General features: G+C 35.4%; 2 pseudogenes; both read right to left on the reverse strand.

The window, feature by feature from the left end:
- Positions 1–904: 904 nt before the first annotated feature.
- On the reverse strand, positions 905–2,105 carry LOC148589773 (protein ASPARTIC PROTEASE IN GUARD CELL 2-like; annotated as a pseudogene).
- A 2,450-nt stretch (positions 2,106–4,555) lies between these two features.
- Positions 4,556–10,012, reverse strand: LOC148589774 (protein ASPARTIC PROTEASE IN GUARD CELL 2-like; annotated as a pseudogene).
- Between the last annotated feature and the right edge of the window lie 2,050 nt (positions 10,013–12,062).

Below are 12,062 nucleotides of genomic sequence, written 5' to 3' on the forward strand. Positions count from 1 at the left end.
GGGATTGGCCTAGCTTTGGACCATCCCCACATTGATATGGGATGGACTACATATATACCCTAACAAACTCTTATAACAGCATCATTTGTTGTGCATCAAAACCACCTACATGTGGTACAAGTCCATTTAAAATAATAAGATATTTTAATTTTTTGTTTTAAATAATATAAAGGAAAAAAAAAAAAAAAAAACACACACACACACACACTTTAGCTCCCTAAACTATTACCCAGTTTGCATTTACACCTCCAAATTTTAAAAAGTGACATTAAGGCCTCTTATACCACCACCACGCATCAAATTAGCCCCCTCTTAATTTCATTCTTTCAAATGGTTCTTTTTTTTAAAAAAAAAATCAGTGGAATTTTGGGAAGAAAAAAAACGTAAAAGTGCGTAATTAGACACGCAATAGTAGTATCTGGAGCCTCAATATATGTCATGTTTTAAAATTTGGAGGCACAATTTGTAAAATAGGTGATAATTTAAAAGTCTAAAGTATATTTTTCCCGAAAAAAATAAATAAATAAATCTGGTGTAGAATTTGAATTGGAAACCAAAAAATTGAATTGAAATTTAAAAAAGCCAACACTTAGTGGGAGGAGGCTGAGAAGTCTATCAACAAGGCCCACTCGTCACATGTTCTCTCTTGGAGAACCACTAATGTTCCACTCTTAGATCCAAATGAAAAGGCTTTACTATTCATAAGAACATGTAAATGAGTTAAGAAAACCATAATTAAAGGAGAAGAAAATAAAGAACAATTTTTTGAATTAGAAATTAGTTGGCTAAAAATACTCGTACTCTCTTAATGAATGAGTGATCTCGTTAAAGAAGAGAAATAATGAAAGACACCAGTTTCGTAATTTTTATAGAATTACAAGTTTGCTCTTTATTACAAATTTGATCAATCCAGGGTATATACAATTAACACATAAAAGCATGTAAATAAACATAGAAATAAGGGATTTGGAGGAATATAATTCTCCAAGGCTATACTCTTAGTAGTACTCCTAGGAGGCCAATGCCCATGACAAAGAGGAGAAATTTTTGGAAGACCACAAATGCTTAGAGCAAATCCCACATATCCCACCTCTGTATCGAAGGAAGTCTGGATTCCAACTAGTTGAGTGTTTCGAATAACAGATGTAGTATCATTGGTAGGGACAAATGCAAAACAGAAAATGCCTTCACTAACAAAATATTCTTGCTCAACTAGAATGTTCCACATTTGCAATGTTAGAATTGGTTCAGATGAGAAGAAGAATGATACATTTGGAACCGGAACCGACTCTAAGCTGGATAGGTTGTAGCACATGTGAAGCACGGAAGTCACAGGAGCCCGAGGAAGATTTACAATCTTTGCAAGGTAGGCATTACAAAAAGCCTCGTAAACAAGCCTCAGTAGGCAAGTGTATGTTGTACCCAAATCTATGATTGCACCACCTTTGAAGCTGTTTTGGGGAATGGGTAGCTGCATGTCTCCAATCCCAAGGCCCGAGAGCCAACAAAGTAATAAGTCTCTATTTTTGGGGTGCAGAATAAAGGAATCCATGCGGTTCCCAAAGGTAACACGACATCTAAAAGGCTGAAATTCAACCAACCAAGTGACCCTCCATGCAGATTGGGCAAGCAATAACTGAAGATGCTTGCCGTCCATGTACCCAAAGCTGAGTAGCGAGTGAAAGTGGCCCTTCTCGAAGGCCCACCAAGCCGTGAGCTCCAGGCATGAAGCCAAAGTTTGAGTGCACGCATGCAGTAAACACAATCAAAACAGCAGTGCTTCCAAACATGAGCATTTCGAGAACAAGCGAGCCATTGGTGAAAGAGCCATCCAAGTAGTCCACCTCAAACTAACACTGACTCTTGATGCAACTGTGTCGCTAGAGTTGATTACATGCAGTGGAGTCACAAGGCACCACCGAAATGGAAGTGGAATTGAATGGGTCAAATACACTTGGCATTTGGTAACAATTATAGGGTTTACACTGAAACCACGTAACGTCAGTCCCCGTGTCTATAATCATAAGCTGGCTGACAGGAGGGGTACCCACTCCTATCGGTATAATATATGCTCCAAGTGTTTGGGAAAAAATCACCACAGACATGAGGATATTAGGCGGTGTTGGTGGAGTTCTTGGCAATGGAGGGGGTGGTGGTGAAGGTGATAGCAATGGAGCGTAGGGGGTTGTGGTTGAAGGATGTGATAAAGCTAATACGGTGAGTATTTTAGGGAGGGAGAGGAGAGACGCCACGAATATGATTTCTTGCTTGTGAGTTGTGAGAGTGGATGATACATGATTCAGAACATTAGTTGAAGTTGAGAGAAAGCCGCGCGGGAAATAATCTACATATAGCCGAAAGCAAGCCACGCTGGAAGTAATCTATAGTCAACATTCTGTGGTGAATTTCCTTGTAATTTGCAAAAAAATTCATCACATGCCAAGTTTTTGATAGGTAGCATTTTTCTACCATTTTGATGCTTAAAAATGGCATAAATTACGTAATTTTATAATCTACAATTTTTTGTAAGAGATCCCGATCACCCTCTTCAATTTTAAAGAGATAGTAGATTTTCAAATTGCGCAATTTTAGTTGTTTTTAGGCATCGAAACGCTTGAAAAATATTAATTATTAAAAATGTGATGTATTTCAGTTGAGAATTAAGTATAGTAAGATTTTTTCTTTCAACGTTGTAAAAAAGATTTGAACCAAAAATTGACTTTTAATTTTATGAAGAAGAAACGTTTCTACAAAAGTGAAAGGAACACTTTTGGGAGGAAATTTTTTTGGTTACCTCAATAAAATGCACGTTTATAATATGTAGTATTTTTCAAGCGTTTTGATGCTTAAAAATGGCCTAACTTACTTAATTAGAAAATCTATAATTTTTTGTAAGGGATCCTAATCATCCTGTACAATTTTAAAAAAATAGTAGACTCTCAAACTGCGCAATTTTGAGTTGTTTTAAGGCATCGAAGCACTTGAAAAATATCAATTATTAAAAAAGTGATATGATCCAATTGAGAATTGAGTATATTTTCATAAGATTCTTGCTCTCTACGTTGTAAAAAAGCTTTGACCCAAAAATTGTGTTTTAATTTTATGAAGACTAAACGTTTTTACAAAAGTGAAGAGAAACCCTTTTGGGAGGAAATTTTTTTACTGTTATCTCAATAATATGCCACATTTTTAATAGGTAGCATTTTTCAAGCGTTTTGATGCCTAAAAATGGCACCAACTACGTAATTTAAGAATCTACAATTTTTTGAAAGGAATCATGATCATTTTCTACAATTTTAAAGAAATAATAGATTCTCAAATTTTGCAATTTTGAGTTGTTTTTAGGCATTGAAAGTTTGAAACGCTCTAAAAATATCAATTATTAAAAATGTAACATATGCTAAAGAAATAGTAGATTCTCAAATTTAGCAATTTTAAATTTTTTTTGGCATTGAAACATGTGAAAAATATCAATTATTAAAAATGTAAGATATGTTTCAATTGAGAATTGAGTATATTTTCATAAGATTCTTGCCCTCTACATTGGTCATTGGCAATATATATATATATATATATGAAGAGTAACATTTTGTCTTTGAGCGACCCGTATATATATATAATGCATTCTTTGGAGCAATCATTTTTTGATAGTTTGGGGTTGGCCTAGGTTTGGACCATCCCCACATTGATATGGGATGGACTATATATATACCCTAACAAAATCTTATAACGGCATCAGTTGTGCATCAAAAACACCAATATGTGGTACAAGTCCATTTAAAATAATAAGATATTTTAATTTTTTGATTTAAATAATATAAAGAAAAAAAAAACACACACACACACACAGACTTTAGCTCCCTAAACTATTGCCCAGTTTGCACTTACACCTCCAAATTTTAAAAAGTGACATTAAGGCCTCTTATACCACCACCACGTGTCAAATTAGCCCCCTCTTAATTTCTTTCTTTCAAATAGTTCTTTTTTTCCAATAAATTCAATAGAATTTTGGGGAAAAAAAATGTAAAAGTGCCTAATTAGACATGCAATATTAGTATGTGGAGCCTCAATATATGTCATGTTTTAAAATTTGGAGGCACAATTTGTAAAATAGGTGATAATTCAAAAGTCTAAACTATATTTTTCCCCCAAAAAAAAATAAATAAATAAAAAACATCAGACGTAGAATTTGACTTGGAAACCAAAAAAAAATTGAATTGCAATTTAAAAAAGCGAACACATAGTGGAAGGAGGCTGAGAAGTCTATCAGCAAGGCCCACTGATCAGGTGTTCTCCCTTGGAGAACCACAAATGTTCCACTCTTAGATCCACATGGAAAGGCTTTACTATTCATAAGAACATTTAAATGAGTTAAGAAAACCATAACTATAGGTGAGGAAAATAAAGAGCAATTTTTTGAATTAGAAATTAGTTGGCGAAAAATACTTGTACTCTCTTAATGAATCAGTGATCTCAATAAAGATGAGAAATAATGAAAGACACCAGTTTCGTAATTTTTATAGAATTACAAGTTTGCTCTTTATTACAAATTTGATCAATCATGGAGATATATAATTAACACATAAAAGCATATAAATAAACATAGAAATAAGGGATTTGGCGGAATATAATTCTCCAAGGCTATACTCTTAGTAGTACTCCTAGGAGGCCAACGCCCATGACAAAGAGGAGAAATTTTTGGAGGACCACAAATGTTCAGACCAAATCCCACATATCCCACCTCTATATCAAAGAAAGTCTAGATTCCAACTAGTTGAGTGTTCCCAATAACAGATGTAGTATCATTGGTAGGGACAAATGCAAAACAGAAAATGCCCTCACTAGCAAAATATTCTTGCTCAACTAGAATGTTCCACATTAGCAATGTTAGAATTGGTTCCGCTAAGAAGAAGAATGATACATTTGGAACCTCAAGTGACTCTAAGTTGGATAGGTTGTAGCACGAGTCAAGCACGGAGGTCACAGGAGCCTGAGGAAGATTTACGATTTTTGCAAGGTAGGCATTACGAAAAGCCTCGTAAACAAGCCTCGGTAGGCGAGTGTATGTTGTACACAAATCCATGATTGCACCTCTTTTGATGGTGTTTTGGGGAATGGGTAGCTGCATGTCTCCAATCCCAAGGCCCGAGAGCACAACAAAGTAATAAGTCTCTATTTTTGGGGTGCAGAATAAAGGAATCCATGCGGTTCCCATACGTAACACGACATCTAGAAGGCTGAAATTCAACCAACCAAGTGACCCTCCATGCAGATTGGGCAAGCAATAACTAAAGATGCTTGCCGTCCTTGTACCCAAAGTTGAGTAGCTAGTGAAAGTGGCCCTCCTCCAAGGCCCACCAACCTATGAGCTCCAAGCAGAAAGCCGAAGTTTGAGTACCCGCACCCAGTAAACACATTCAAAACAGCGATGCTTCCAAACATGAGCATTTCGAGAACAAGCGAGCCGTTGGTGAAAGAGCCATCCAAGTAGTCAACCTAAAACTAACACTGACTCTTGATGCAACCGTGTCGCCGGAGTTGATTACATGCAGTGGAGTCACAAGGCACCACCGAAATGGAAGTGGAATTGAATGGGTTGAATACGCCTGGCATTTGGTAACAATTATAGAGTTTACTCTGAAACCACATAACGTCACTCTCCCTGTCTATAATCATAGGCTGGCTGACAGGAGGGGTACCCACTCCAATCGGTATAATATATGCTCCATGTGTTTGGGGAAAATCACTGCAGACATGAGGATATCAGGTGGTGTTGGTGGAGTTCTTGGCAATGGAGGGGGAGGTTGTGAAGGTGATAGCAATGGAGTGTAGGGGGTGGTGGTCGAAGGTTGTGCTAAAGCTGATACGGTGAGTATTGTACGGAGGGAGAGGAGAGATGCCACGACTATGATTACTTGCTTGTGAGTTGTGAGAGTGGATGATACGTGATTCAGTACATTAATTGAGGTTGAGAGAAAGTCGCGCGGGAAATAATCTACATATAGCCAAAAGCAAGCCACGCGGGAAGTAATCTATAGTCAACATTTTGTGGTGAATTTCTCTGTAATTTGCAAAAAAAATCAATAACATGCCAAGTTTTTAATAGGTAGCATTTTTCTACCATTTTGATGCTTAAAAATGGCATAAATTATGTAATTTTAGAATCTACAATTTTTTGTAAAGGATCCTGATCACCCCTCTTCAATTTTAAAGAGATATTAGATTTTCAAATTGAGCAATTTTTGTTGTTTTTAGGCATCGAAATGCTTGAAAAATATCAATTATTAAAAATGTGATATATATTTCACTTGAGAATTAAGTATACTTTCGTAAGATTTTTTCTCTCTACGTTGTAAAAAAGTTTTGAACCAAAAATTGTGTTTTAATTTTATGAAGAAGAAACGTGTCTACAAAAGTGAAACGGAACACTTTTGGGAGGAAAGTTTTTTTGGTTACCTCAATAACATGCCACGTTTATAATATGTAGTATTTTTCAAGCATTTTGATGCTTAAAAATGGCCTAACTTACGTAATTTGAAAATCTATAATTTTTTTAACGGGATCCTATTCATCATCTTCAATTTTAAAGAAATAGTAGACTCTCAAATTGCGCAATTTTGAGTTGCTTTTAGACATCGAAACGCTTGAAAAATATCAATTATTAAAAATGTGATATGATCCAGTTGAAAATTGAGTATATTTTCATAAGATTCTTGCTCTCTACGTTGTAAAAAAGCTTTGACCCAAAAATTGTCTTTTAATTTTATGAAGACTAAATGTTTCTACAAAAGTGAAGAGAAACCCTTTTGGGAGGAAACTTTTTTACTGTTATCTCAATAACATGCCACATTTTTAATAGGTAGCATTTTTCAAGTGTTTTGATGCTTAAAAGTGGCATAAACTAGGTAAAGAAATAATAGATTCTCAAATTTCGCAATTTTGAGTTGTTTTTAGGCATTGAAAGTTTGAAACGCTTGAAAAATATCAATTATTAAAAATTTAATATATGTTAAAGAAATAGTAGATTCTCAAATTTCGCAATTTTAAATTTTTTTAGGCATTGAAACATCTGAAAAAAAAAATGTCAATTATTAAAAATGTAAGATATGTTCCAGTTGAGAATTGAGTATATTTTCATAAGACTTTTGCCATCTGCATTGGTCATTGGCAATATATATATATATATATATATATATATATATATATATGAAGACTAACATTTTGTCTCTAAGTGACCCGTATATATATAATACATTCTTTGGAGCAATCATTTCTTGATAGTTTGGGGTTGGCCGAGCTTTGGACCATCCCCACATTGATATAGGATGAACTATATATATTCCCTAACAAACTCTTATAACGGCATCATCTGTTGTGCATCAAAATCACCTCTATGTGGTACAAGTCCATTTAAAATAATAAGATATTTTAATTTTTTGTTTTAAATAAGGGCTAAATACTAAATACCCCATGGGGTTTCACAACTTTATTTTTCCCCCCTATGGTGTGATTTTTATTACAGAAGGTTCCTGTGGTTTTGATAATAAACCAAATTAGTCCTCCGTCAGTTGACCATTAGTTGACTTAACAGAATTCCACGTGGACCAATCGGATGTTGACACGTGATTCCTACTTAATTTTTTTAAATTAAAAAAATGTATATTTTTTTAAAAAAATAAAAAATAAAAGGAAAAAAATTGGGGGTAGCCGAGCCACACCCTTGGCCATTTGGGGGTGGCTTGGCCACCCCCTTTGGCCATGGGGGTGGCTGAAACCCACCCCCAGTGGGTACTGGGGGTGGCTCGGCCACCCCCATGGAGCCTAGTGGGTGGCTGAAACCACCCCCAACCACCATTGGGGATGGTTTTGGCCACCCCCTTGGCTCCAACGGGGTGGCCGAGCCACCCCCAGTCAGTACCCACTGGGGGTGGTTTCGGCCACCCCCTTGGGCACCCAAGGGGTGGCTCGGCCACCCTCTTGGCTGCAAGGGGGTGGCTCCCAACCACCATTGGGGGTGGCCGAAGGCTCCATGGGGGTGGCCGAAACCACCCCTAGTGGGTGGGGGTGGTTTCGGCCACCCCCTTGGGCACCCAGGGGGTGATTGAAGCCAAGGGGGTGGCCGAGCCACCCCCATCCGGCCAGATGGGGGTGGCCAGGCCACCCCCATGGGCAAAGGGGCTGGCTGAGCCACCCCCAAATGGCCAAGGGGGTGGCTCTTGGCCACCCCCAATTTTTTTCCTTTTCTTTTTTTTTTTTTTTTAAAAAAAAATACATTTTTTTTAATTGAAAAAAAATTAAGTAAGTGCCACGTGTTAACATCTAATTGGTACACGTGGAATTCCGTTAAGTCAACTAACGGTCAACTGACGGAGGACTAATTTGGTCTATTATCAAAACCACAGGGACATTCTGTGATAAAAATCAAACTCTAGGGGGAAAAAAATAAAGTTGTGAAACCCTAAGGGGTATTTAATATTTAACCCTTTAAATAATATAAAGAAAAAAACACACACACTTTAGCTCCCTAAACTATTACCCAGTTTGCATTTACACCTCCAAATTTTAAAAAGTGACATTAAGGCCTCTTATATCACCACCACGTGTCAAATTAGCCCCCTCTTAATTTCTTTCTTTCAAATGGTTCTTTTTTTTTTTTTTTAATAAATTTAGTGGAATTTTGAGGAAAAAAAATGTAAAAGTGCCTAATTAGACACGCAATAGTCGTATGTGGAGCCTCAATATATGTCATGTTTTAAAATTTGGAGGCACAATTTGTAAAATAGGTGATAATTCAAAAGAATTGGTAACCAAAAAAATTGAATTGAAATTTAAAAAGCCAACACTTAGTGAGAGGAGGCTGAGAAGTCTATCAGCAAGGCCCACTGATCAGGTGTTCTCTCTTGGAGAACCACTAATGTTCAACTCTTAGATCCACATGGAAAGACTTTACTATTCATAAGAACATATAAATGAGTTAAGAAAACCATAACTAAAGGTGAGGAAAATAAAGAGCAATTTTTTGAATTAGAAATTAGTTGGCTAAAAATACTCGTATTCTCTTAATGAATGAGTGATCTCGATAAATATGAGAAATAATGAATGACACCAGTTTCGTAATTTTTATAGAATTACGAGTTTGCTCTTTATTACAAATTTGATCAATCAATGACATTTATAATTAACACATAAAAGCATGTAAATACACTTAAAAAATTAGGGATTTGGAGGAATATAATTCTCCAAGGCTATACTCTTAGAAGTACTCCTAGGAGGCCAATGCCCATGACAAAGAGGAGAAATTTTCGGAGGACCATAAGTGTTCGGACCAAATCCCACATATCCCACCTCTATATCAAAGGAAGTCTGGATTCCAACTAGTTGAGTGTTCCCAATAACAGATGTAGTATCATTGGTAAGGACAAATGCAAAATAGAAAATGCCCTCACTAACAAAATATTCTTGCTCAACTACAATGTTCAACATTTGCAATGTTAGAATTGGTCCAACTGAGAAGAAGAATGATACATTTGGAACTTGAACCGACTCTAAGCTGGATAGCTTGTAGCACGTGTCATGCACGGAGGTCACAAGAGCCTGAGCAAGATTTACGATTTTTGCTAGGTAGGCACTGAAACCACATAACGTCACTCCCCGTGTCTATAATCTTAAGCTGGCTGACAGGAGGGGTACTCACTCCTATCGGTATAATATATGCTCCAAGTGTTTGGGAGAAAATCACTGCGGACATGAGGATATCAGGCGGTGTTGGTGGAGTACTTGGCAATGGAGGGGGAGGTGGTGAAGGAGATAGCAATGGAGCATAGGGGGTGGCGGTTGAAGGTTGTGCTAAAGCTGATACGGTGAGTATTGTACGGAGGGAGGGGAGAGACGCCACGACTAGGATTTCTTGCTTGTGAGTTGTGAGAGTGGATGATACATGATTCAGTACATCAATTGTAGTTGAGAGAAAGCCGCGCAGGAAATAATCTACATATAACCTAAAGCAGGCCATGCAGGAAGTAATCTATAGTCAACATTCTGTGGTGAATTTCTCTATAATTTGCAAAAAATTTCAATAACATGCCAAGTTTTTAATAGGTAGAATTTTTCAACCGTTTTGATGCTTAAAAATGGCATAAATTACATAATTTTAGAATCTAAAATTTTTTGTATGGGATCCTGATCACCCTCTTCAATTTTAAAGAGGGTGCAGAAAAATATCAATTATTTAAAACGTGATATATATTTCACTTGAGAATTAAGTATACTTTCGTAAGATTTTTTCTCTCTACGTTGTAAAAAAACTTTGAACCAAAAATTGTCTTTTAATTTTATGAAGAATAAACGTTTCTACAATAGTGAAAAGGACACTTTTGGGAGGAAAGTTTTTTTGGTTACCTCAATAACATGCAATGCTTATAATATGTAGTATTTTTTAAGCGTTTTGATGCTTAAAAATTGCATAACTTACGTAATTTGAAAATCTATAATTTTTTGTAATTGATCCTAATCATCATCTACAATTTTAAAGAAATAATAGACTATCAAATTGCGCAATTTTGAGTTGTTTTTAGGCATCGAAACGCTTGAAAAATATCAATTATTAAAAATATGATATGATCTAGTTGATAATTGAGTATATTTTCAAAAGATTCTTGCTCTCTACATTGTAAAAATGCTTTGACCCACAAATTGTCTTCTAATTTTATGAAGACTAAACGTTTCTACAAAAGTGAAGAGAAACCTTTTTGGGAGGAAATTTTTTTATTGTTATTTCAATAACATGTCATATTTTTAAAAGGTAGCATTTTTCAAGCGTTTTGATGCTTAAAAACAGCATAAACTACCTAATTTGAGAATCTATAATTTTTTGTAAGGAATCCTGATCATTTTCTACACTTTTAAAGAACTACTAGATTCTCAAATTGCGCAATTTTAGTTGGTTTTAAGTGTCGAAACATTTGAAAATTGTCAATTATTAGAAAGTGATAAGTTCCTGTTGAGAATTGAGTATATTTTCATTATATTCTTGCTATATATGTTGTGAAAAAGATTTGACCCAAAAATTGTCTTTTAATTTTATGAAGAATAAATGTTTCTACAAAAAAGAAGAACCCTTTTGGGGGGAATTTTTTTTTTTTTTTTTTGTTACCTCAATAACATGCCACTTTTTAATAGGTAGCGTTTTCAAGAGTTTTGATGCTTAAAATATGCCTAAATTACGTAATTTGGGAATATACATTTTTTTTTAAAAAAATAATAATAATTTTAGGCTATCCTGATCATCCTCTATAATTTTAAAGAAATATTAAATTCTGAAATTGCGCAATTTGGCATTTTTTGTCGTGGAAACTTTTCCGACAAAAAAGATAAAATTTGCTTGTTCCGTGCATGCTTCTTCTTCTCATTCACACAAGCATTTTTTTGGCTATTTCTCTCTTATATGAACCTTAAGCTAAAGTCAGTATAGTAGAGTATCATATAATGCATGAAAACGTGGCAGTGAAGTATTGAGCATTGAATGCAAGGTGAATTAATTCTCACAACTCAAGTAGGTTGATATGATAGAGAAATAGTAGAAGAAGTGCATGATTGAGAAAAATAACCAAGCACGGGAGAAGCACATTTTATCATTTTATGTTTTATTTCCTTCATGTGTGTAGCTGTCAGTTTGGAATCATTATTGGATTGTGGGAAAGGGCATGAAATAAGCTTTGAAAATTATTATTAGTGTCAATGTGTGAGAGAGAGGGCGTGAAGTAATATTATTAGACTATGTTGATAAAATATAAATATTTATATATTAAATATATAAAAAGCGGAAGAAGGAGAGAGAGGAGAGAGAGAGAGAGCGAAAGTATGTAATGGATTACATTGTATTAAGACTGATTAATTGAAGAGTATTACAAAGACTTCTATTTATTGAGAGGCTATGAGTGATAGGCAAGTAACTTAGTAGACTAAGGAAAGGTAAACCTAAGTAGGCATAGAAACCTTCGAATCAATAAGGAAGTAAATAACCCTAGAATAATAAACAACCCTAACATAATATTCTTAACATT

Source organism: Corylus avellana, chromosome 1, assembly GCF_965113065.1.
Source record: "Corylus avellana chromosome 1, dhCorAvel1.hap1.2, whole genome shotgun sequence".
NCBI lineage: Eukaryota > Viridiplantae > Streptophyta > Magnoliopsida > Fagales > Betulaceae > Corylus > Corylus avellana.